The sequence below is a fragment of the Acomys minous genome, assembly GCF_964271855.1.
Source record: "Acomys minous genome assembly, chromosome: 6".
In the NCBI taxonomy this organism is placed as follows: Eukaryota; Metazoa; Chordata; class Mammalia; order Rodentia; family Muridae; genus Acomys; species Acomys minous.
Genome location: NC_140487.1, coordinates 97,324,479 through 97,351,371, shown reverse-complemented (window position 1 = coordinate 97,351,371; position 26,893 = coordinate 97,324,479). Strand labels below are relative to the sequence as shown.

The following is a 26,893-nucleotide window of genomic DNA, read 5'->3' as shown; positions in this document are numbered from 1 at the left end:
CCCCTGGCAAGAGCCTTACCACCCGTTGTGCAGATGAGGAGACAGAGGCAGCAATAGCTGGGATGGGATCCAGGCATCATGTCAGCCCCAGTCTTCCTGAGGACTCTAAATGCTTCCCGGGTCCTGCCTGGCATCTGACTTAAGCCATAGCTTCCTGTCCTGGCCCGAGTCTGAACTAGTACGGTGTTAGTACGGTGTGCTGGAGGCTAGCCAACATGAGAAATGACCCCACAAAGGCTTAGAGTCAGGATCACCGCAGTCCAAACCCTTGCAGAGTACCAGGGCGCCAGCCACCCCTCATATTTGTGCTTCGGTGATAACAGAGCTTGGGCCCTTCACTCAGAGCCTGAGGAGAGCCCAGACATATTTCTGATTGTCAAGATGTTACTCCCAGGCCAGCAGGGCTTATGCCGTTGTTCTTCCTGAGAATTACTCGTGGATACTCCTGAGGCACTCAGACAGAGGCATGGGGTGGGGGTGGGGGGTGGGGTGGATACTCCTGAGGCACTCCTGAGGCACTCAGACAGAGGCAAGGGGTGGGGGCGGAGGGATGCCCTAGGGAGGGGTTAGCAGAGGCTACAACCAGGAGGGCTGGTCATCAAGCCATCCATCCAAGGTAAGCACATACCGGTCCATTTTTTTTTCCTGTTCAGGGTTGGCCCCGTTGCCACCTGCCCACAGGGCCTACCCAATCACTTCTCAGAACCCCAGCTCTCCCAGTTCCAAATTCTTCTGCCTGGGTTTCCCCAGAGGTTTGGGTCCAAGTGTATAGTGCTTCTCTTTCCTTGAGCAGTGGTTCCCAAAAGGTCACGATCCTTTTGGGGGTCAAATGGCCTTTTCACAGGGGTTGCCTAAGACCGTCAGAAAATATAGCTATTTACATTATGATTCATACCAGTAGCAGAATTGCACTTATGAAGTAGCAACAAAAAAAAGTCATTTTATGGGAACTGTATTAAAAGGTCACAGCGTGAGGAAGGTTGAGAACCACTGCTCTCAAAGCTCTAGTGCAGGCCCTTCACAGAGCCTTTCTGTGGCAATGACACCTGCCAATATTTTTTGGCCTATGATTTTTTTTTCAACTGACACATAATTTTATGTATTTATCAGCCATGATGCGATGTTTGGCCTGCATACACTCAATGTCTGAACAAATTGGATCAGCGGGGCCAGTATCTCCCTTAGCCATCCTTCCTTCATGACGGAGAGACTTCAGCATGCTCTGGCTAGCTACTCTGAGATGCTCTGCACACACTCTTGACTGTAGCCACCCTACTGCATGACAGTGTGCCAGGGCATGCTCTTCTTCCCTCCCCTGGTTCCTGACTTTCTGGTAACGCCAATCCTACTCCCCAATTCTGTGAGACGAGCCTGATCAGATTCTACATTAGCGGAAGCTGTCAGGGATGGGTGGCACACACTCTTGGGGGTGGCTTGTGACTGTTCATAGGCACCCTCTTAGTAGACATTTTCACAGAAGTTGGAGGGACCTGTGTCTGAATTGCCTTCATGTCCTGTGACACTGGGTAGGCACAGTTTGAGAGTGAATGGGTAGATGATTGGATGAAGAAGGAAAATGTCAGTGAACGGACAGTTCATAAAAGTCACCTCAATTCTGAATTTTTAATTTCTGGAAAAAAAGGGTATATGGACCTGTTAATAAATAGAATTTCCTAACTTTCTTTTTCTGTGCTCTGAGACAGAGTCTCTCTATGTAGCCCTGGCTGTCCTGGAACTCACTATATAGGTAGGTTGGCCTCAAAATCACAGAGATTCACCTGCCTCTGCCTCCCCGCCACCAGTGCTGTGATTAAAGGTGCATGCCACCACATCGGGAAAATTTCTAAATTCTGACCCAGCATCTTTTTCACAAATATGACTCTTTAGCATTGTCATTTACTTTGGGATAAACTGATACATAATAATATGCCATAAAATTCACCCTATATGAATGTATACCCTTTATTGCTTATTATTATTATTACATTTATTTGTTATTTATTGTGTTTGTGTGCTCATGCACAAGCATGTGTCACGGTGGGCATCTAGAGGTCAAAGGACAACTTGTAACAATCAGTTCTCTCCTTCAACACGTGGGTCCTGGAGACTGAACTCAGGTTACTAGGCTTGGCAGCAAATGCCTGTACCTACTGAGCCACCCACAAGCCCTATCATTACTTGTTGAGTTAGGATCTCATCCTGTATCTGAGGATGGCTTAGAACTGAGTACATAGCCAAGGCTGGTGGCTCAAACTCATGGCAACGCTCCTAAACACTGGGATTATAGGTGCAAGCCATTATACCCAGTAAAAGTTATGTTTCTAGGACACTTAGTCTCTCTCCACCTCTAAGGCTGGAAACTAAACCCAGGACCTCCACAACCCAAGTGTATGACTTTCTACCAATCATCACAAGATTTCTCAGTCATCTAATTTCAAGTGACACTGACACTCTATAACATTTTTACCACTCTATAAATGGTCCCTGTGCCCATTAGCAGTCATTTTATATTCCCCTCCTCAAAGTCACCATAAGTTTCCATCTTTGTGTGTTCATCTTCTCTGAGAATTCCACAGAAACAGAGTTATCCAGCAGTGCGGCCCACTGTGCTTGGCTTCTTTCTCTTGGCATTAAGAGCCTTAGTTACTTAATTCCAGAACATCAAGGCTGCATGATGTTTCTTAGAGTGCCATGACCCCCAGTGGCTTCAAGGCCATGGTGTTCACAATGATGCAGAGTCCTGCCTAGTTTTATATTAACTTGACACAAGCAAAAGGCATCTAAGTGGAGAGAACCTCAATTAAGAAAATGCCTCTTAGCTGGGTGTGGTGGTGTACACCTTTAATCCCAGCACTCAGGGAAGCAGAGGCAGGTAGATTGCTGTGAGTTCGAGGCCAGCCTGGTCTGCAAAGAAAGACTAGGATAGGCAAGGCTACACAGAGAAACCCTGCCTCGAAAAAACAGAACAACAAAACAAACAAAGAAACAAAGAAAAGAAAATGCCTCTATAAGATCAGGCTGCACACAAATCTGTAGGGTATTTTCTTAATTGGTGATAGATGAAAAAGGGTCCAGCCCATTGTGGGTGGAACCATCCCTGGACTGGTGGTCCTGGGTTCTATAAGAAAGCAGGTTGAGTTAGCCATGATGAGCAAGCCAGTAAGCAGCACCCTCCACGGTCCCTGCATCAGCTCCTGCCTCCAGGTTCCTGCTTTGTTTGAGTTCCTGTCCTGGCTTTCTTCAAAGATGAACAATGTTATGGAAGTGTAAGCCAAATACACCCTTTCCTCTACAGAATGGTTTTTGGTCACGGTGTTTCATCACAGCAATATGACCCTATGACATGCAGGTTGGACTAGCTGCTGTCATACACCCTCCTCCGTGTCCAGCAGCAGGTACACAGGCCTGGCTAATGTCATCGTGAGACAGAAGTGCGCTCAAGACATAGGCTGCAGGATGAGAGTGGCTAGGAGCTGATGGGCTGCAGTCAGAGTATCCTTTGGGGACTGTGACCCTAGGGAGAAGCCACCTAAAGATCTGGTTATCCAGTGAGGAAACAGGGCATCAGAGGCCAGCAGCTATGGGCCTGCCAATCTGAGTATAAAGGGAGAATCTCATTTCTCAGATGATCTAAAACCTCATTGGCTGGTTCACTTTTGGGGTATAAGACAGACACTGTCCACCCCAACTGTTCAATGCCCTAACTAGCCAAGGCATCCTTTCAGAAGGGAAGGGTTCCTGACAGAAAAATCCCAGTAGGCCAAGCAGAGCCAAGAAGGCTGTATGCTGTGTGCTGCCTGTCATGACCAATTAGCTAAAGCCATCTTTATCCTCTGCAGTTGTAACTTGCTCACAGAGACTCAGTCAGCTCAGGGAAGGTGGAAGACCCAATGTCTGCACCAGAAGGAGAAGAATGAGGGTAAGCAAGTAGAAAGCCCTTCATAGTAACTCCACTGTGCAGCTCTCTGGCAGCCAGAGAAGAGCTGCCTAGGTAGTTGCATGGTCTTAGTGTCCCAACCAAGGACAGGCCAGAGTCCTCAAGTCTTTCATGTTTTACTACTGTTCTATGTCCAGGCCCTAGTCCCTGGGGCCTTCTGGGGCATGTGACATCGCATGAATGGCAAAATCCACTTTCCCCCTCCATGGGGAGTGGCCTCACTCCTGTCACTGGGCTCCCGCGCCCACACCCCACCACAGGAGTTCAGCCAGCCCTGAGCAGTGTCTGGGTTAAAGCCTACATTTGACAGGTAGCATTGGGACCCAGGCGGAGAAGGGGTCTGCCAACAACAGACTTAACAAGGCGGCATCCTGGTTTTGGTTTCTTTACTGCAAGATGGGGGTAGCTATAACCAAAGACAGGTCATTGCTGAAGGAGCCTAATAGGAAATAACCCTAGGCAGACAGGCGTGGGCCTCATCTAACTCCACGGGAAACCTCTGCGGCAGGGGGAACCCAGCACCTGGGACTCTGTGGGGTGGCAACTTCGAATCAGAATGACAGTGCTTAAGAGAGAAGGAACTGAGATGGGGGGTGTGCTCTGTGGGGCTCTGCTGCAGTTGTCACAGGGCGGTGGGCATGCTGGTAGTCTTTATTTTAGCATGTATTAGACGAAAATACCAAAAACATTATATATATATATAATATATATATATATTGCACACACACACACACACACACACACACACACACACACACACACACACATTCCATTGCTGTGATACCATGAAAAAAAGCAACTGGGGAGAAAAGAGTTTAATTCTTCTTGCAGCTTGCAGTCCACCACTGAGGGAAGTCAGGGCAGGACCCAAAGCAGAGGCAATGGTGGAACAGTGCTTACTGGCTTGTTCTTGAGGCTTGCTCAGTCTGTACATTCTTGTACAGCCTACAGCCACTTGCCTAGGGGTGGCTCTGCCGGTGGACTGGGCCTTTCTCATCAAGAAAATCCCCCACAGACCCGCCCATAGGCCCATCTGATGGAGGCAATTCCTTTCCTGAGGCTTCATCTTCCCAGATGACGCCAGCTTATGTCAAGTTGACATAAAAACCAACCAGTGGGGGTTAAAGGAATAGCTCAGAAGTTAAGAGCACTAACTGCTGTTTCAGAGGACCCAACTTCTATTCCTAGAATCCACATGGTGGCTCACAACTGTCTTTAATTCCAGTCCAGGGAGATCCAACACCTCTGTGGGTACCAGGGATCCATATGGCAAACAGATATACCTCAGGCAAAATACCCATACACATATCATCATCATCATCATCATCATCATCATCATCATCATCACCTTCACCACCACCACCGAGCACATGCATTAAGTACAAGAACAGCTCCAGGATCCCTGTAACAAATCAGTTTCCTCTGCCAATGTCACATTGAGATCTCAAGTGGATGTAACCCACATGAAGGACTGACTGGCTTTGGTTTCCATGATGGCTCCACCCCAGCTGGCATCTTTTCTGCCTGTTACCTGCTCCTCCACTTCCAGTGTGTCTAGATCTGAGTGTGGTGTGGCCATCCAGGGCATAGTACACATTAGCTAAGGCCAATGTACCACAGTGGACATGGTTGAGATGGCCCAAGCTGGGCCTGGGAAAAGACTCAGACAGACTTGACTGAGGCACCGTGATGCTGCAGATGAACGCCACACTAGGGAAAGGAGCCTCCCTGTACAACTGAGCCGCCAGGGAATGCCTCTGTTCCCCTTCTGCAGACAGGATGAGACATATAAGCTGCAAAGCCCTCAGGGTTCAAGGGACCTTCAAGGGGGCTAGCTTCAGCTGCCTGAAAGACAAGCTTCCCGAGACACTGTACCAATTTCCTTTCTTTTCCTTTCTTCCTTTTCCCACTGACCCTCTGTCACTTTCTCTCTTCATCACTTCCTTCCCTCTGTCCCTTTCTACTTCCTTCCTTTGTGTATGAGATGGGGTTACGATGGGGAGGGGGCTTTGGTTTTATAAAAACCGCATTACCCTATACACATTTCTCTGTACTTGGCTTTTCTCAGAGACAATCCTTTTAGATCAAAGGTCAGAGTTTTCTCTTTGGAGTTAACGTGTACCATACACAATTGTAAGTACGCCACGTGCAGCAATCAGTTACTCCTCCTAACAAGGCTATAGGGTAGATTACAACTATAAATGCCACAATCATAACCTCTGTTTCGCTGAAAAAGAGGCTGGAACTCAGGACTCTGTCTTCAGACCCTGCGTTCCTCGTCAGCGCCTTTTGGAGCAGGCATCCAGTCTGTTTGCTCCTGCGGGATGGCAGGTGATGGTTGCAATGCCTTTGATCTTGACTTTGCTCTTGAGTTTTTATAACCTTTTTCTTCTTTGCCTCTAGAATTTTGCAATAAACACCCTTTGCACTCCAGATCTTTACACCCTGGTGCTGTTGTTCCACAAGCCGGATTCCCAGAAGAAGTAGGATCCTGGGCCAAAGAGGATGTGTGTCGGGTTACAACAGTGGTGAGGCCTATTGTTCAAGGCGTCTTCCTATTGATGAGCCCTGCAGTTTTTGCTCACTGGCTTCAATCCTGTCCACAGGGCCACACAGGACATCTCTGACCCCATTTCTAGTGGGCAGAGGACAGAAACTGCTCCTATTTCCTCTGACAACATGGTGAATGTCCCCCTGGCTGGTTCAGGGACTTTAGGGAAGGCATGTACTGTCAGCAGTGAGCAGGCCTGTGCCCTCTCTTTCCATTGAAATCCACACTCAGGGGCATGGGAGTTTTCCAGATGCCAACTGTGCCACAGGAGAAGGTTGAGAAAGCAGCACTTATAGCTCTGGTCTTGAACTCCTCCAATCAGTCAATATCAACCAATCAATCAATCAATCAACCAACCAATCTTTCTCTTTCTCTCTCTCTTTCCCTCTCTCTCTCTCCCTCCCTCCATCCCTCTGTCCCTCTGTCCCTCCCTTCCTCTCCCTCATACACACACACACACACACACACACACACACACACACACACACACACACACACACACACACATCATGGAAGACAGTAGCAACCAGGCATCTTGTAATTCCAGGTCCTGCTTCACAATAGAACCCTGGTGAGCTAGACACACATGCTGGGCATGTGGCAAACCCTTCCCTGCTATGGAAAGCAGGTCGCTAGGGATTGTGGGGGTGAAGTGAGGAGTGAGGGGAGTTCTCTAGCTCTCTCCACTTGCTGGCTCCTAGGAACCGCCTTACTAGAAAGGCATAGTGCAAATATTTTGCTAAGCAGCCAAGAGAGAAAACTTACCCAGGCTGAGCTGCCCAGTGCTGGGCACTGGCCACGGGCACAATACTCAATGAGGCCATTATCTGTGAAGGGAGGTCTGTTTGTTCCGCTGCGGGACGGTGCCAGAGCCACCAGGCTTGCCACTCTGGCTGCCACACAGAAGAGTCTCCTTGCACTCAGCAGAGCCTGTGGTTAAGTAGTGCCAGGCCAGGAGGCTGACTCTCTGGTGGACCAGGAGCCAGGCTTCACTCCTTCCTGCCTGAGCGTGTCTGGCTGAAAATATTACAAAACTAAGGACCCCAGTGTTCATAAAAGATGCTCAGGCCCCAGACCTGCAGGTCTGCTTTAAAGGGTGTGGTCCTGGGGAGCTACGGGCCCATGCATCTATTAATAGCTCTTTGCCCTCTCCTTCCTGCCTGGGCTGGTGCTCTGAGGATATTGTTGCTGGTCTCATCATCCTCTGCCCGGCTGCTCTTTTCTCCCACATCAGCTGGACCTGGCCTAAGCATTCATAAGCACAGGTTCCACCCACTTCCTCAAAGCCTTCCCTGATCTCCCCAGGCCCCAGAGCCTGAGAGTGAAAGACTGACTTTTCAGCTATCTTGGAACTCTCATTTTGCTGATGAGTAAGGAGACACGGACTAGCCTGAGAAGGAAGCATCAGCCTATGTGGACGCTGGTCGGCTTTCATGGCAAAACTCTCTCTTCTGTGCCTGGTGCCCCATCTCAGTGAATCATGCTGGCTGGACCTCACAGTATGGCCAGAGACACACCCTCATGCCATGGCCTTTGAAGTTGCTGTCCTGGTCTGTGTCGTTGTCAGACACTGTCCTCTTGCTGTCACTCTAGCCCATCCCCAATGCAGGTGTCTCTGCGCCATAACCAGGTGGGCCACAGAGCATTCATGCTCCCTCTGCTAAGCTCAGACCTCCCAGGCTGCTCTGTGTGACCTGTTCTTCCCCTGCCCCACCTTCCAGTCATACTGTGGCCTCCTGTTCCTGCCTGACAGGACCCTATGTTTGACCAGTGCTCTGCCCAGCTGCCACAGAACTGGCACCTACACTTTCCTTGGCTCCTTACTCAGACACTACCCACCCAGACTGCTTGCTACCTGTTCAGGCCACTGCCTGGCCAAACTCACCACAACTTGCCAGCCCTGTATCACCTATTCATTTCCCAGCTGTCACCCCATCACTCTCTATTTTACTTAAGGAAAGAATACCTTTTTGTTTATTTTGTGTACACTTATGTCTGCAAGAACTCACAAATATTATAGATGTGTATACTGTATTTATGTTCTCTCTCTCTCTCTCTCTCTCTCTCTCTCTCTCTCTCTCTCTCTCTGTGTGTGTGTGTGTGCTTGTGTGTGTGTGTGTGTGTGTGTGTGTGTGTGTGTGTGCACGCGTGCATGCGAACATGCAGGCACTGGGAATCAAACTCAGGTGCTCAGCTCCCCACCCTATTTTCTCCATTGGAATATGGAGAGACAGGCATTCTGTTTTGTCCCTGGGAACAGTGCTTGGCACCTTGTGCCTAATTGGCTGCATTTCAGGACAATCCGCCCATCTGATTGTGACAGTCTTGTCACTGAGAGTGGGAAGGAGTCATTGTTGGGAAGGAAGGGAGGAATTTGGTTTTTGTTTGTTTGTTTGTTTGTTTGTTTTTTCCGAGACAGGGTTTTTCTGTGTAGCCTTGGCTGTCCTGGACTCGATTTGTAGACCAGGCTGGCCTTGAACTCACAACGATCCGCCTGCCTCTGCCTCCCAAGTGCTGGGATTGGAATTCGGTTTTTAGTGTATGTGTAGGATCAAGGGTGGTGGTGTTCTGGGAGGCTAGGGCCAGACATGGGTGCTGGCTCTCAGGGGCTTGGGCCCATTTTTGTAACTCAGGCCCAGTTGCTCCCAAACAGCAAGTTCACAGGGGCAGGCCCAGAGCAGCTGCTCTGCCACGCCTTGTGGGCATGCCCTTTCTTGGTCTTGGCAGTCCAGGAATCTCCCCAAGGATGTGTAACTCTCCAGTGGATGACCTGGCAGCTGTGAAGGAGAGCTTGTGGATAACTTTGGATAAGCTTTGCTCCCAGTGACAGCTGCCACATGAAAAGAGAGGCATGCTGGGAAGGGGGAAAGGAGGGTGCTGAGGCCCAACCAGTAGAGGTCAGAAATTCAGACCAACAGGAAGAACGATTCTAGGGCACCAGCCAACAGCGCTGGAACTGAGGCAAGATGGCAAAGCTTGTCCTGACAGGAGACATGGGCGGCTCCTCTTCCCATCATTAACACACCTGCACCCGTGGCTGGCCAGGAGCACACTGTCACAAGCCAACAGGAACTCCTCCCTTTGGTCCCATGTGATTGACATTTTTTGTTTACCTATGGCACAGTTTCTTTCAGGTTGGCTGGCTGCATTCTAAAGTGGTGCCCAAAGTCAGTTCCCCAGGCGACCTGAGGTGCTGCCCATTTCTCCTGTGCACCCCACCCTGCCCCCTTTTTCACCTCTCTGAGCCCTCATCTGTCTCTCACCTGAGTACTGCTTCACAACAGGCCCACTCCTTCCCCAGGCGATCCACCTGTCTGCTCTTCTGCCCAGCACCCTACACGCCTGCGCCTTTCCAGCCACTGTACCTTGGCTTGCCCCCTAGCCTTTCAAATTAATTATGCTTGAACAAAACTCATCTTTCACCTCCCCATCTATGGGTGCCACCATGCTCTTAAACCTTCAGCCTTGTAACCAACTATTTCTGAATCCCAATGGCCCTTTGTCCTCTACTCACCCACCATCCGCCTGTCCCTTCCTCCACTTGCTCATCAATTACTGACTAGTGATCTTGCACTAGCCTCTATCAGCGGCTCTTCCAGGGCCACCTCCACCTGAGACCACAAGAGGGAGCCTCTTTTAGAATCTGTATGTCCCATGTCTGCACAAAGTAACAGTTTGGCCCTGGGTAAGGCATCTGCTCTGTCTGAGCTTGGGTGCCCTTCTTGGCTCTCCGTGAGGAGTCTTTGTTCTGTCTCCCCTTACATCAGTCTGGCAGGGGAAGTCCACCACCCACCTCCTACAGGTGACACTGGTCTGAGCCATGCTCAGAGTCAACAGGCAAATATCACAGTCTTCTTCTGACACATAACTGTCCTCCAGCCCTTCCCACTGCAGCCTCCCAGCCTCTAGTCAGACAGAGCCTAGGACCCACCTGTTAAAGAAGTACCCAGGCAATTTGTGTGTGTGTGTGTGTGTGTGTGTGTATGTGTGTATGTGTGGTGTGTGTGTTATGTGTGCTGTTTATGTATTGTGTGTATGTGTGCTGTGCGTGTGCTATATATGTGTGTTATGTGCAGTGTGTGTTATGTGTGTGGTGTGTGTTATATGTGCTGTTTATGTGTTGTTGTGTGTCTGTGTGTGGTATGTATGTGTGCTGTGCATGTGTTAATATGTGCATGTTATGTGCACAGTGTATAGTGTGTGTTATGTATGCTATGTGTGTGTGGTGTATGTGTTATATGTGATGTGTGATATGTGTGTTGTAGTGTATATGTGGCACGAGTTATGTGTGCTGTATTTTGTGTGTGTGTGTGGCGTGTATATGCATATAATGTATGTGGTGTGCATGTGTATTATAGGTGCTGTGTGTGCTCTGTGTGTGTGTGTGTGTGTGTGTGTGTGTGTGTGTGTGTGTGTGTGTGTAAGATGTCCATCTGTGGATGATGCCTGGCGAAGTTGTGATTTATGAGACAAAGCTCAAACTCCTTACTACTCTCCTGCACTAGCAAGCGCTCCACTCAGCAGCCAGGCCGGTCGGTCCATCACCCAAGCCCAGAATGGAGCTGCTCTTGCTTAGCCATTTCCGCAGCACGGGAAGTCCTCTTTGCTTGGGAAGGCCTCCCAACCTGCGGCGTCTGAACGGTTTCTGCCTCTTTCAGAAACTTGAGGGACAACTCCTGCTCCAGGCACCCCAGGAAGCACACAGCTGTCCTTCTCTGCCTTGGTGGCCTGCTAGGTTCTCCACTCTGGACTGTGATTCCCTGAGATGTTTTCTATGGCAGAACCTTGCGTTTAAGGACCAGTTCTTAGTGAGTACCCACAGACACCCTGAAGCACCCGTTGGGTTATGGGGAAGGCAGAGAGGAGGCCAGCTTGGAGGCTCCGAAACTTGTCCGCTGGGTCAGGGTAGACGTGAAAGCAGGAGTCCACAGAACCCTACAGCAAGGCTTCCTAATGGAGGAGGGGCACACGGAGGGAGCAGGGAATGGAAATCCAAGCAGAGAAAACAGCAAGAGAAAGATGGCAAGCCTGAGGCATTGACATGGGGGCAGGGAGCAGAGGAGGAGGAGAGCCCCCGGGGATACCTGGGTAGCCCAACAGGAATGCTGAGCTAAGGGGCTGAAATCTTCCTGTAGGTCAAGGGTGGACACATGCAGCTGCTGTCTGTTCTAGAACATGACCTTTTCATCTTTACATGGCGTCTATAACTGATTGTATGTCGGCACAGCAAACTTGTAAGAGAGTGTGCTTGCCAGGCTTAAAACATTTATGGTCTGGCCACTTAGAAGGCAGCTTTGCTGACCCCTGGCATAGCACTGCAAGGGGACGGGATGGTCAAAGTATCTTCTAGCTTCTCGTCACTTGGGGGATATCAGGAGTGGGGGAGGGGCAGACAAGATAGTGGAAGGAACAACTGGAAAGCTCACATAGTGGTCCAGACAGGGAAACATCGTTGCTTTTTATGAAAAGACTTACCAAGCTTTACTATGTATCTAGACTGAGCCAAGCTCATTACACATGTTTCTTGAACTAACAGGCACTGCTTTGCCATTACCACTGCTGTCCCTGGGTTTGACACAGCACAAAGAAGCTGAGTAGCCTGCCCAAGGGCGCACAGTGAGGATGCGAACGCAGTGGTCCCACTTGAGCTGGGACCCTCCATGCCACGTTCCAGGTTTTCAGACCCAAGTACATTTGCCTGTTGACACAGTCTCTAATACCTCCTGGAGAATCTACAAAGCACAGCTCCCCGGAAGGAGACCTACCCTGTGTCCAGTCAGGCCGGAAGTGGGAGGCAGGAGCAGAGAGCTATTTTGGAGAAGAGACAGGAAAAACCACGAAGCTTCCTACCTGTCCTGTTTTGCCCCAGTCTGCCCTGGGGAAACAAGGCCACCCCTCTCTTAGATAAAAAGGTGTCTCTCCCCATAGTGGCTCTTCCACCAGAGCTGGGAGAGCAAGGACTAAGCTTAGCACACGTTGGTTATTTTTAAAAGACTACATAAACAAACAGGGCTATGTAAATAAGAAAAAAACATGAGGTCATCCCTTCAAAACCTAAAACTGTCTTTTCTGGGGGTGGGGGCTATACACGCTAGTCCACAGTGTCCCAAGCTACTAGGCCTGGTCCTCTCTTCCTCACACCCATGGAGGTAACAGCAGCTGCTCTGAAAGTCAGGACGCCTGGTGTTTATTCCTGGCTCCGTGGGCTTTGCCTAAATGCTTGTGGTTACTGTCCAATCCCTATACTACCTTCTCCTCCTCCTCTGGGCCCTGACACCTGTCCCTTTGTTACTTACAAACGGTCCACACTCACAGGTCTTTGTATTCAGTGACTGGTGCTCACTAAACACTGTCCAGAAACCTTTACAGTACCCACTGGGGGTGCAGAGGTGGCAGATAGCTACCCTGCCTGGAGGCTCTAAACCTGCATGTGCAGCCAGAGCTGGCACAAAGGCGGGTTTCCCAGAACCCCATGGCAAAGGTTCTTAATGACCTAATGCCATGGAGGAGGGGCACACGGGGCAAGGATGGAAATGCAGGTGGAAGGAGCAGCGTGAGAAAGGCTCTGGGTGAAACCCTCCCTTACCCTGTAACACACCATGACCTGCTTGCTACACAGCCACAGGGGTCCCTTGGCATCCATATCAGAAGCATGGCAAATGTCCCCATCCCTTCCCTGTGCATTGTCACCTGTCCCCAAGTGTACCTGCACCTTGCCCTTCATGTGGACAGCTTATAAGTCACAAAGGCAGCTGGAGAGCTAAACTTGGGAGATATGGCAAACTGGGGGACAGTTTGTGCCAGGGACTTGACTCCCTGCCCACTGCCCCCAGGATGTCCTCTCTCCCCTCCTCTGCCTCCCAACAGGACACCCAGCATCCTTGACTCCTCCATTATCCTTAAGCACTGGAATAACAAGAACAGCCAATTCTTGCCGAAGGCAGGCTTCAAATTGTGTTCCACTAAAGCCCTTTCAGAGGGGGGCTCTTCAATCGCTACAGGAAATCTGTGCTGAAAATACAGTTTTGCAACTGTCAGCACTGTAACAGAAAGTGCACCAGAGCATCCGGACATGCTCCGCAATGCACCGCAGCACAGGGTGGCTTGGATGGACTACAGACTCGGGTCAGGGAAGATCAACCAACAAAGGCTGAGATGTCTCTTCACTAGGGTCTCTGGGTTTGAGGTCTTTCCTGGGTGTCTTTGTGTCGCTGGTTAGGCTCAGGACTATGTGTAGGTCTGAAAACCTACAGCACGACTAAGCTGTCAGTGACAAGGGGCAGAGCCATAAGGTTAAGTGCAGGGAGTGTGTGGGGCTTTCTATCTGACTGGCATTTGGAACAAGAAGGAATTTAAGCAGCTGTTGGATACTGTTGGTGATGCAAACTGGAACTCCCTTGTAGTCCTGAAATGCCCCAGAGCATATCTAAAGATAAGCACACTGTGGAAAGTGTAACCTTTATATCTCCTATTGAAACGATTTAGGGTTCATTAATTATTTTCTATGTAATCCTCTCTCTCCCTCCCTCCCTCCCTCCCTCCCCCCCCCCTCTCTGTGTGTGTGTGTGTGTGTGTATGTACATGTGTGTGCATGTCCACACATATAAAGGCCCAAACTTGATGTCAGGAACCATCTTCATCTTCAATCACCTGTCTATCTTATTCAACAAAGCAGGGTCTCTCAATCAAAACCAGAGCCCCTTAAGGTGGCTGGTCTCACTAGCGAGCTTGCCCAGGGGATCCTGTCTCCACCTTCCAAGGCTGGAGTTATATGGGTGGGCTACCACACTCAGTAACATTTCCATGATTTGGGGGATCCAAACCCTAGTCCCCAATCATGCACAACAAGTGCTTTAACCACTAAATCTTCCCAGGACCCTAATTTTAATCTTTTTTTTTTTATGGTGTTTGTGAGTATGCACATAGCAGAAGCCCTAGGTGGGCGTCGGTTGTCTTCCTTGACTACCTCCCACATTATTTATTGAGACAAGATCTCTACTGAACCTGAAACTTGCTGAGTCTTGTTAGTCTAGCTAGCCATCTTGCCAAGGGGATTCCCTGTCTCTTCCTCCCAAATGCTGGCTTTACAAGTGGCCGTATATCTGCCAGCTTTTTACACGAGTGGAGTGCTGGGGCTCTGAACTCTGGTCCTTTGTGGGACAAGTGCTTTCTTCACTGAGTCATCTTCCAAGCTCTGAGCACCTTAATTTTTAACCCTTACCAAGCCAACCGAGAGAAGAGAAGGGACTGTGGAAGCTGTATCTGGCAAGCAAGACCACGGACACCAAGGGAGCTTGTAAATGAATGGCATGTGTGTTTCAATAAAACTTTATTTACACAATCGGGTGGTAGCCACAGGACTTAAATCGTGGATCCCTGGTCTAAAATTTCAGATTCAAAGTTTCTGTGACTTGAAGCAGAGCTATTACCCTATGTGTGGACTTTCACAATACATCCATTTTAAAGACTGAAAGTTAAAAAAAAAATTAGAGAATACACACACCTGATTTATACATCCCCATTCCTTACAAGAATCGACTTTTTTAATGGCTTCTAAGACAATGAAAATTTGAAAACTGCTAGCAGCAATGTTTGCTGGGGAAATATTTCCTGGTTCATTTTCATGTTAGTTTTGGCCTCAAAGCCACTCATTCAGAAATCACCTTACTCTGGAGACAGTCCCAGGTTAGGTCTCTCCTGAGGAGAAGCACAGACTCCCTGTTATCTTGCCCTCAAATGACTCCAACCTCTATTGGGAGCACAGGTGTCCCCAGCCTCAAGTGGTGCTAGTGGGCCACTTGAGTCTTGGCATAGTGGAGGCTGCTACACAGCACACCTGCCATCCTGGACTCTTATTCTTCATCTGCATGGATGCTCTATAGCTCAGCCCCCTTCCTGGTGGCCCAGCTGTGCCCAGGATCCCCTGGATCCCCCAGCAACTCTGAGTCAGCACCCCATTAATCACCATGTTTTCTTCCCCAGGGAGAACTCGGGAAGGGGCGGGGCCAGGTTTCTAGCTGGAGCTGAGGGATCATTTCTTGCTGGGCAGGGCTGCCTCTGCAGACAGTCCCACAGCTGTCAGAGCCCATGTGGACCACAGGGGATCTGGGCATGAAGTAGGAGGGCAAATGCCAGGGGTGGGAGAGTCCTGGGTGGCTTCTTCTTCAATGTCTACCTGTGTTCCTCAAGTAGTTCTAGGTCTAGGCTACTCAAGAACCCAGTGTACAGCTTGTAGGCCAGACCCCTGAGACTGCTAGAGAAGGAGCCTCCCAACACACAGTTAATTGTCACAAGCACGGATGGAAACAAATGCTCAATCAACACACCAGGTGGTGCTGCAGGAGGCCAAGGAGCAGGGCCCATTGGTGACGGTGCCATCGATTCAGGCTGAAACATGGTTCCTCCTAGAGGCGGAGTCACTGAAGCTACAGTCTTCTGGAAGCATGTCAGTGGAAAACAAAAGGGCTGATTCTCTTGTAGACAGAGTTTCTACCCCTGCGAGCCGTGTGACTATCTTTGAATTACTGAACCTCTCTGTGCTCAGTGCCCATACATATTTTTTTTTTTTGGTAAGGCTTACTTATTTTAATATCAAAAATAGTTCAAAAATACTGAAATTGATACACTTAAAAGTAATACAAGTAGACAAGAATAAACACTAAAACCCCACAAACACAAGTATAAACAAAATAAGAGAAATAGTACATACAGAAAACAAATAATAAAATAGTATACATTAAAAAATAGTATACATAAGTACTAAGAAATGACTAATTATCATATAGTTGGGTGGCTTAAATACACCAATTACAGGAAAAGATTGGCAGACTGGAATTTAAAAATGCTTTCTACTCACTCCTCTTTTTTTTTTTTTTTTGCCAGATAGTGCTTTGAGAAAGAGTTTCACCCAATATGCCTTGAATATATTCTGACTGGTAAGAACCAAGCCAGCATTTGTGACTTTTTCTATGAGACTACTGTGTTTCACACTATGCCATTGAGGAGGTCTATGAATATTTCCAAAATAGAGACTTAAACATTTTAAACTATAGACAAAATATCCTTACTTATTGGGCAGTTAGTAGAAAAGAGGATGATAATAGCCAATAGCTATTAGGAAGAAATACTCAACATAGCTAGAGAGGTGCCAATCAAGTCTACATGGCAATTCCTGATCAAGTCAGGATATCAGTAATTAAGGAAGGCTGGGCTGTTAGGAAGCAATAGCTGGTAATGCCACTTTCTACATAATCGTCATGGCCTGAAGTTGATACCTGTATCTCCATACATATTTTAACGTGGCAACAAGGTCAGCCTCACTGGGATTTTTTTTTCCCCTCCCCTATCAGGACTTCGATTCGTCTATGAAGTGCCAGGACTTGTGTGCAGATCCTTTCACTTTAGGATGCTGTGGCATTACCAGGTGGTACAGTATAGCAGATTTGTCACAGGGTAGGTGGTGGCTGAGTGGCCTGCCCAGTGGTGGAGGGTGACAGGAAGGCGTCCCAGGTGGGCGGTCCGTGTTCTAATGAGGTCTCATTCATATGTTCATGGTGACCCTGTGAGGCAGGTACCACTTTATCCTTCGTTGCAAGATAGAAAGCTGTGGCCAAGGGAGAGGGAGCTACAACAACATGCTTCTAAAAGAAGAAGAAGAAGAAGAAGAAGAAGAAGAAGAAGAAGAAGAAGAAGAAGAAGAAGAAGAAGAGTACGCCAACAATAACAACAACAATAAAACCAGGAACTATTAGAGCCGGGATTTGAACTCAGGGATCCCCAAGTTCAAAACCACTGCAAACATCCTCGATCAAAAATGAGGTTCAGATAGTTTATTCTTCCTGGCTCCAGGGAATCCTCCTGGAGGATTATTCTGGTCAGGACAGGCCTGCTGGGCCAAGCATACTGAGGAGCTGCTGGCAGAAACCAAAACCCACCTTCCTGTATTCGTGAAGCTACAGCAATCCTGCACCTGAAGTGACCTATGGGCTAGCCCAGGCTCTGCACAGTAAGAAAACGTCTGCCCTTAACCAGAGGGGACAAACAGGCCAGGTGGAAAATCATAGCTTTTCCCACCTCGGACACCAGAGCCGAGCCCATGGATGTAAACATGAGATGGGTGGAGAGCTCCAGAGCCCTCAGAAGGCAGCTCCCAGGACCCACCCAGAAACCAAACAGAGAGGGCATGAAGCTGTATCCTTGTAATCCTCAGTTCTGAGGATGCCGGAGGCCGAAGGATTGTGAGTTCAAGGCTAGCCTGGGCTAACAGAGTGTGACGCTGTCTCAAAGGGAAGAACTCCAAATGCAGTCCCGAGTGTCCCTAGTGCCTGAGCCGGATCAGACGACACAGGTACTGGGTGAGTCCATGTTTCCTTTCTTTCTTTTTGAAACCAGGTGCTCTCTCCTTCTGGGTGATGCTGACGCATTTTGTAACAGACAAACTTTCAAAGCCACACCCCCACCCCAATGTCATAGCCTGCATACCCACTCTTAACCCCCCAAACTGAGATACACATACAAACACATACAGGAGCCCAGGGACCTCATTGGGGACCCCATCTACTCGGCACTTGGAATTTCTGGAACTCTCTAGGTAATCATGGCAGACCACACCTGACATCCTTCCATACCTTCTGATGGGGGCTTTCACAGCCACATGCTCTGTAACTGGGTAGGGCGTGGGAGTGATGTAGGGTGTATGTAGGGTAGGGCAAGCCTGAGAAATAGGCTGATAGCCCAGAGGCCTGGGTCCTCGAGAGACATTGCTGTGTCCTTTACCAGAGGTGAAGTGGAAACTGAGTGACCAGTAGCGAGGGAGATGACATGGGAAACAGGGGCAGAAGCCTGGAATTCCAAACCCAGGAATTAGGGAATTCCAGACCAGCACTGGCAGAGGTCAGGGGAGGCACGGACAGGCAACCATGGCTGCTCCCGCAGAAGAATATTTTAAGACAAGAACACAGGCAGCTCCAGCCAGCTAACATGACAGCTGGCGAGCCAGACTGGCAGCGTCTTACCTGCGCTGCAGGCACCACTTCCGATGACCAAAACTGAACCGCTGCTCTCTCTGGAAGCCAGCGTTCATGTCCACTCTTGCTGCGGTGCCTCTGCTTACACACTGCTCCTCCCCGAGGAAGGGACAGCGTGACCGGCCAGTGGCCCGTGGGAGTCTTCCATCAGCTACTTCGAGGCGGCTTGGTTTGTGCCTCTGATCCTGCATGGGGTGGGGAAGGTGTAAGGCATGGTCATAGAGTTTTCTAGATCAGCGTTAGGCACAGAACAACCCCTGGCTTATTCCAGGAGGCTCAAGCCCTGACGTCCCTCCAAGCTGCATTTTCATCCCATGTCCCCTCAGGGAGACAGTGGGAAACAGTGTCCCTGAGATGACACACCGTACACCCTTTGCCCCATGCTGAACTTCCTGAGGCTCATTCTTCACCAGTGAGGTAGGCAGGGCTCCTGGTGGACTTCAAGGTTTCCAGATGCCTGGAGCCCAGTCTTGGGACCATGACCAGTGGCTGGGGTCTATGACAGAACACCCTTGACCATCAATAGGCTCGAGGAAACTCTATTTTTTTTTTTTTAAAGATTTATGTACTTGTTCTTATGTATACAGTGCTCTGCCTGCATGTGCACCTGTATAACAGAAGAGGGCACCAGATCTCATTATAGATGGTTGTGAGCCACCTTGTGGTTGCTGGGAATTGAACTCAGGACCTCTGGAAGAGCAGACAGTGCTCTTAACCTCTGAGCCATCTCTCCAGCCCGGAAACTCTAGTTTTAAAGGTAGACTTTTCTGTTTGGTTCTAGATGAGAACAGTAGAGAGACTGGTACCAGTCAGACTCTATGAACTCTTGCTGGCCTGAAGGTGGAAGGGCCACACAGGAAGAACCCAGAGGCAGCTGCTCGCAACCTAGAAGGACCACACAGCTAAAACCCAGCAAGGAAACGGAACCTCAGCCGCCACGCCTCCCCGCACCCCCCCCCCCCGCCCCGTACCCCAACCACAGGGAATCAGGTTACGTCAACACAAGAATGAGATGGTAAAGGTGTCCCGCTCCATGAAGCAGAGTTGAGTCCCCAGTTTACAAACCACACCCAGTGCCAACCTAAGCGAACTGCACATGTGATTGGGTGCATTCACGGTGGCATAGCTGTACTCTTGGGACCTACAGAAGCAAGCTGATGCATGGGCATGGCGTACGATCACTAAGCCTGAGGGGTCTGCTAACCCGAGAGATAACTAGCATGACTTGTAACCGTGCCTGGTCATCAGATGGATAAAGACTGCAGCGATCGGGGGCGTTGGAACGCACTGTGGTTTCCAAGTCACTAAATGAAACACTGTTCTAGCCAAGGGAAGCCTGGGGCAGGGCAGGAACTCCCTAGCAGTTACTGGGCAAACAGGTGGATGGTTAGCGCTCCTGCTCAGGCACCAGAGTAGCGGGGCTGTTGGAAAGCTACAGAGGGAAGTGCTTCCTAAACCAGAAAATCCGAGAGTTGTTCAGCTGTGTGCAGCATAGCACACCCTCGCCACGCCGTGGGCCCTGGTTCGTCTGCTCTGGTGGTACGGTGTGATAGCGGTGGTTCTCTAAGGCTATTATACCCTTGGTTCAAATCCACGTCCTTCTCTGTGGTGACTTCTGTGGTGTGAGAAGGAGGCTGAGGATGGCGAAGGCTTTCCGGGCTGTCGTGAGTCAGTGTTCACGAAGTGCTGAGAACAATGGCTGGCACGTGGCGCTAATCCACATAACTGCCACGGATTTTGTCCCAGAGTGGAGCGTGGCAATGTGCAGTAATCTGCACACAGGCCTGCAACATTGTCCCTTGGTTTGTCCTCGGCACCATGCATTGTGAGGACTTAGTCCTTGGCAACCACTCCACATGGCTGATTGCTACAGGACATAGAGGTCACCCGAGGTCATCAATGTCCCCTCCCGCCGCACCTGCTGTGCAGGTCTGCAGAGTGACATTTCGTCACCACAGGCTTGAGAGGACTGGCTCTGTGGCTCCCTGTGATACGTTTTTGAGTCGGCCAATGGAGCCATCTAGGCGTTTCACAACCCTGCCATTTCCCATCAACTCCAAGCCTTACAGAAATAGGGGTGCCTGATTCCTCCAACTGAGACTCCAGGGCATCCACAGACCAGGTCCCACACTCCAAGCCCTCTTCAGATGGCTTTAGAACTTGTGCCCATCCCACATAGCATGTCTACCTGGCCAGATGCTCAGCCCACCACAGTAGACATGAGTTCTACCACCCACAGCCCCGACACCCACTTGCTACACTTCTCTTGAGATAAGCAAGTGTCCTCGGTGCAGACACCAGGAGCTGAGATGGTGTGACACCTTCCAGATGGTGTGATGTTCAGACCAGCTTCCTCCGAAGCACATTAGCAGGCATCTCACCCACAGCTACAGCGCGACAGCTCTTTTTAGAACCCAACATAGCTATTCATTCACTTAACGGATGTGAACCTAGTGCCCATGTTGGGTCCAGCTGGCTGGCAGTTGCCAAAGGCAGAAATTAGACAAGATTTGGTCCTTGTTTTCAAAGGAGCCATGGTGGAGTTGGTACTGATGATGTCTGGATGTGGGAGTGTTTCAAACACACCTCCCTAAAGCCCCGCATGGGGGAAACTGCACAGTGAGGGGTAATGACCGAGGTCAGAGTCAGCAGGGCTGGGGAGAAGAGGTGTGCCAGACAAAGGGGCAGATCTTGAGCTGGCAGCAGTGGAGTGAGGTTATAGGATGGTTTTGTGCAATGAGTCAATGTGCTTGGGATGAGGGGGTGTGGCTTGTGGATGGGACAAAACATGGAGGTCAGTATCACCCCGTCACCGGCTGCTCTTAGTTTTCCCTCAGTAGCTGTCCAGCTACATCTGTGTACTAGTCACCTGAAAACGTCATCCCTGATGATCCCCAAGTTTCTAGATGATGAAGAGGGCTCACTGGTCAGCCTCTTCTCCCCCAGATGCCATTAAAACAAAAAAGAGCCTACACAAATTGGAATAGAATCATACTAGCTGGCCAGAAAGTCTGAAGACTCAGAGGAGTGGGGAGCACAGAAAGCTAATCACACCCCACTGACCACTCCAGGCAAGGCTGGAGGAAAGGCTCACCCAAAAGACCAGGAAAGCAGCTCAGAGAAGGAACAGGAGCCTTAGAATAAAAAAGATCCACTAAATAAATCAATAAAAGTCTCCAAAGAGACCAGGGTGAACAGGAGGGAAGCACTGGGAACCGAGGTCACACACCTCTGCCCCTACACCCATAGACCTCGCAGAAACTTCTGGAAAGAGCCACTCTCTTCATAGCAGCTTATGCAACAAGATCCTGGGATTCCCTTGTCTGGCCTCATCACTCCAAGCTTGCTGTTTCTGTTGGTCACAGACTGCTGTGTGACAGCCTTCACGCAATCTGAGCCAATCCCCGTGGAAAGCCAACTTCTAGTTGTCAGCGGAGCCAACTTCTCCGACTCCACATGCATCAGGGCAGGGAGCACCTCAGCTTCAATTAATGCCAATTTCATTAATGCTGATCTTGGAAAAGCTGGCATTTGAGAGTCACTGTGACAGTGTTAAGAGCTACATTGCTACGTGTCCTGGTTTGTTTTCTGCTGCTGTAATAAAAACACCTTGACTCAAAGCAACTTGGGGGAAAGAAAGTATTTACCTCATCTTACACTTTCAGGTCATGGTTTATCATTGAGGGAAGCCAGGGCAGGACCTCAAGGCAGGAAGCTGATGGCAGAAGTATGGAGCAGAGAACGTTTACTAGCTTGCTCTCAGTCTTGTGCTTACCATTTATCATGTAGCCCAGACCTCCCAGCCTAGGGATGATGCCACCCACGGTGGGCTGGGCCCTCCCACATCAAACATCAATTGAGACACCCCAGACATGAACACAGGTTCATTTGACCTGGAAGATTCCTCAAGTGAGGTTCCCTCTTCCCACGGGACTCTAGGTTGTATCTGGCTGACAATAAAAACCAACCAGCACACACCAGGTTTGACATCTCCCATCCTGACTGCTAGTGGGTAACAAGGCAAAGATTTTTGAGGGGGAAAAAGAGATAATTAAAAAAAAACCCCAAGATCCATTGCGCAGTCAAGCCTCAAATAGGAAGAGAGAGATACTAAAATAAGAGGCCACCCACCTATCTGTTCTTTAAAAGTCATCCAAGGAATTACTCCAACAAAACAAAACAAAACAAAACGAAATGAAAAAGGTATCAGGATAAGTCATTCAAGAAAGGACATGGCAGGAAGACTAGGAAACAGGAGAAGTACAACCAGAGGGTGTGTGATGTCATCTGGACAAATGTCTACCAGGATAGGGACACAATGCTAAAAATTAGAAACTTCTTCTTCTTCTTCTTCTTCTTCTTCTTCTTCTTCTTCTTCTTCTTCTTCTTCTTCTTCTTCTTCTTCTTCTTTTTCTTCTTCTTCTTCTTCTTCTTCTTTTCTTTTTTTTTTTGCTTTTTTTTTTTTTTTTTGAGACAGGGTCTCTCTGTGTAGCCTTGGTTGTCCTGGACTCGCTTTGTAGACCAGGCTGGCCTCGAACTCACAGGAATCCACCTGCCTCTGCCTCCCAAGTGCTGGGATTAAAGGTGTGCGCCACCACCGCCTGGCCTGAAACTTACTTCTTGATATGGGTACACAAATATGTTTTGTCGAAGGGTATTTCCAAAGGAAAAATAAGGCAGCCTTCTGAACTACCAAGTGTGGGAGAGAAAGTGGGACCAAAGATTATCCAAGCAGTGCAGCAAGAATCAGGAAGACTGAAGTTAGTCCAGAAGGAAAAGGATAACAAACAAGAGACATGAGGTACCATGGCGAAAGAGAGCCAAGAATATTAATGAATTCAATAACATGAATAGATTCAATTATCTTATTCTAACAGAAAGCCAGGATGGTAAAAGATAATATAAATCCAGCCATATATTTGGAAATAATACACAAACTAATAAAGAAAATCGGAGAAATGGGGGAAATGGTTAAACAGGCAAGATGTTTAGTAGAATCCTGGCAGATTCCGGTGTATGAAACGGAAACATCAGGTGGAGAAAGGTGAGTGTTTTGTGTTGCTTGAGGCCTCTTCTCAAAAGAAGGTCTAGACCCCTAGCTCGTTCCTCACCCTGAGCGAAGCAGATGAACTAGTACAATCATAGAACCGTAAGGCCAGCAGGGGTATTGTGTATCTGGACACCTGCGCTCCCAGGCCTAAGGAAGCCAAGGTCGGGGGATTATGAGTTCAAGGTCAGCCTGGACTACATAGTCAGCCCCTGCCTCAAACACAAAACGAAGAACAAAGAGAGTGAATGACCTGGGTGTCACCAGTGAGTGTGGACATAGATGAAACACAGGACTCAGGGAAGTGTAGAGCCTGAGTCTGTAAGCTTCCCTTTACACAGGCCTCAGATACGGAGAAGACATCCTTTGCTCAGACATCCTCACACTAGTAAGTGGTGCAGAGCCGGAGAGCAGCTCTCCAGGCAACATCCAGAAGTCTGGGTATCAAAAGCTAAAGCACCAGATCAGCGGTACACATGGCAGTACCAAGGCACTTTTAAATGACTTGAATACAGGGGATGTCAAGTCTGAAACTGTAAGGGGACTGGACAGAGAGAAGCTTACTGTTTGGAAAGTTGTGGGCACGAGCAAGGCTGTGCTCAGAGGAAAAGCAGACCTCAGATGCTTTTGTGATGAGAGGACAGAGGATCAAACGATATAGGTGAAGGATTTCACCTGGAGTCCCAGCCATTCAGGAGGATGAGGCAGGAGGAAGGCAAGTTTGAGACCAGATGAGCAATTCTACAGGGCACTTACTGTCTCATAATACAATAAAAGACACAAGGTTGGGATTGTAGCTCAGTGATAGTGTTTGCCTATGGCAGTGGTTCTCAGTCTTTCTTATGCTTTGGCCCTTTTGTACAATTCCTCATGTTGTGGCAACCCCAGTCACAAAATCACCTTCATTGCTACTTCGTACCTGAAATTTTCTACTGTCATGAATCATAATGTAAATATCTATGTTTTCTGATGGTCTTTGGTGACCCCTGTGAAAAGGTTGCCACCCACAGGTTGAGAACCAGTGGCCTAGGATATGTAAGGCCTTGGGTTCAATCTCTCGTATTAAAAGAAAAATCAAACATAACAGCCCAGAAGGAAGAGGTGAATATAGCCCAAAATAAAAATAAGTGAACAAGCAAGTGAAGCAGCCACTACCACACATGCAATGCCACGCCTGTGCCCTGACACCTTGGACACCCATGATTGCCACCAGCAAATGAGACAAGGAGTAAACAGCCAAGTCAGACAACATGGAGAAAGGTGACAGGCGCGTGTACTCAGGCGTGCTTTTGTAAGATGTAAGAGGAGTGGAAGGTAGCTTTTTTATGTCAATAAAAATGATGCATTTGAAAACTGACAATTTCCTAGGAAATGATATGACACAAAAGGGGAGGAGAGCAAGAGACACCGGCCCAACCAATAACTACAGGAGAAGCTGAAAGAGGCTGTCAAGGAGGGCATCCCCAACTGCCAGAGAAAGGATGGGGGAGTCAAACAAAGGGGATGGCAGACAGTGTGTCCGCCCTTGCTCACTAGGTCCTCTGGAAGTGTCTGTGAGTCAGGCACCTCTGTAGGTTCGGCGAGCACCATGCAAATAATAACAGAAACATCGTAAGACAGAGAGAGAGGCCTGGCTTTCCTGGAGCTGAGCATCCAGCCAGAGGAACAGAACAACAAACAGAGGATGCCATAAGTGGTATGGGGAGTGGTGATGAGCGCCAGGAGAAAAACAAACAGTAGAGTTGCACCCCAGGGCAGGTGCAGAAGGCTACTTTAGGCGGGTTCAGATGCTCCTTGAAGATATAAACTAACCAGTGTCTTGGGGTAGGGTTTCCACTGCTGTGGTAAACACCATGGCCAAAAGCAACATGTGAACAAAAGAGTTCCTTTTCTCTTATGACTCTCCGGGCATGCTCCATCACTGAGGGAGGTCAGGTGGGGACCAGTAGGTCGGAACTGAAGCAGAAGCCATGGAGGACTACTGCCTACTGGCTTCCCCACCGCGGCTTGCTCAGCCTGATTCCTTACACAGCTCAGGACTGCCTGCCCAGGAGTGGTGCTACCCCAGGTGGGCTGAACCCTCACACATTAATCCATCAGGAAAATGAACTCCAGACTTGCCCACAGGTAACACAGGGGAGGCCTTTTCTCAGCTGAGGTTCCTCTTCCCAGATAACTCAAGAAGCTGAGCTGGGCCAACATCAATGGTTTCTGTGAACTACTCAACAAAGACTTTGAGGGGCCTCCACTTGCCACCTGCTTGATGGCCCACAAGACTCAGTACCCACAGGAGTAGGAGGCCATCCAGGCCTTTACAGCCAACAACAATCTGGCGAATTGAACTGGAGCAGGAGAGCTGGCCCTGAGGACATGGAAGCAAGAGAGCTGACCCTGAGGACACAAGAACAGGAAAGCTGGCCCTTAGGATGCAGGCCCTTAGGACATGAGCCAGCCCTGGGGACATAGGCGCCTGAGAGCTGGCCCTGCCTTGAGGACACAGGAGCTGGAGAGCCGGGCCTGCCCTGAGGACACTGAAGTGGGAGAACCAGCCCCACCCCGAGGACATGGAAGTGGGAGAACCAGCCCTGCCCTGAGGATATGGGAATGGGTAAGCCAGCCCTACCCTGATGACACGGGAACAGGAGAGCCGGTCCTGCCCTAATGATACAGGTGCGGGAGAGCTGGCCCTGCCCTGGTAAGAGGGGAGCAGGAGACTGGGCCCTGCTCTGAGAACAAGGGAGTGGGCCCTGATCCAGGGTTCTGAGTGAACCTCACCCCAACATCTACCTCATGTATGATCTGTTGGAACACATGAAGGGGCCGGACCTGCAGATTCAAAGATTAAGAATCTCCTTGACACACAGCAACAACAGGATCTCCTACAGAAGTCCCAGTGAATATCCGGTAACGATAGTATAGGCCTCCAACCAGACCCATGACTCGTAGCAATGAACATTTGAAAGTAAACATACGTGGACAACAGGATGGTGTGTCTGGAGTCTGAGGTAAGGGTCTAACGAGTCTCCTTTACAAAGAAATGGCAAAACGCCCGACTTTTTAAGAGTCTCATCAGAGGCCCACAGCTGCTCCAGTTTCAAGATGGCCGTGCAGGACCATGACTGGAGGGTCGCGTTCTACTTCGCCTCTTCCGTATTTGTTGTGTGAACCAGGTGAGACACAGTGTGCATGTGCCTGCACGTAAGAGGTGTTCCGTGGTTGTCCATGACCTTCCTCAGTTCCCTGCATGCACTTCTTCCTCTGCCTCATGGGGTTTGTGTGCTCCCTTCCCTGGCTGCTCACTCGGCGGCCACGCGACAGCCTGACACTGCCGT

At 49.3% G+C, this 26,893-nt stretch overlaps 1 protein-coding gene across 6 annotated transcripts in view; it reads right to left on the bottom strand.

Annotated features, from left to right (window-relative positions):
* Positions 1–26,893, bottom strand: part of HIVEP3 (HIVEP zinc finger 3) — a 404,246-nt gene that overhangs the window by 53,720 nt on the left and 323,633 nt on the right. For 5 of the 6 annotated variants that reach the window (XM_084785076.1, XM_084785081.1, XM_084785078.1 and 2 more), the window contains one exon: positions 18,503–18,699. The exons of the other annotated variant lie outside the window; for it this stretch is intronic. The gene's annotated coding sequence lies outside the window, so the exon portion shown is untranslated. The remainder of the gene's footprint in view (positions 1–18,502; positions 18,700–26,893) is intronic. 6 annotated transcript variants of the gene reach the window in all.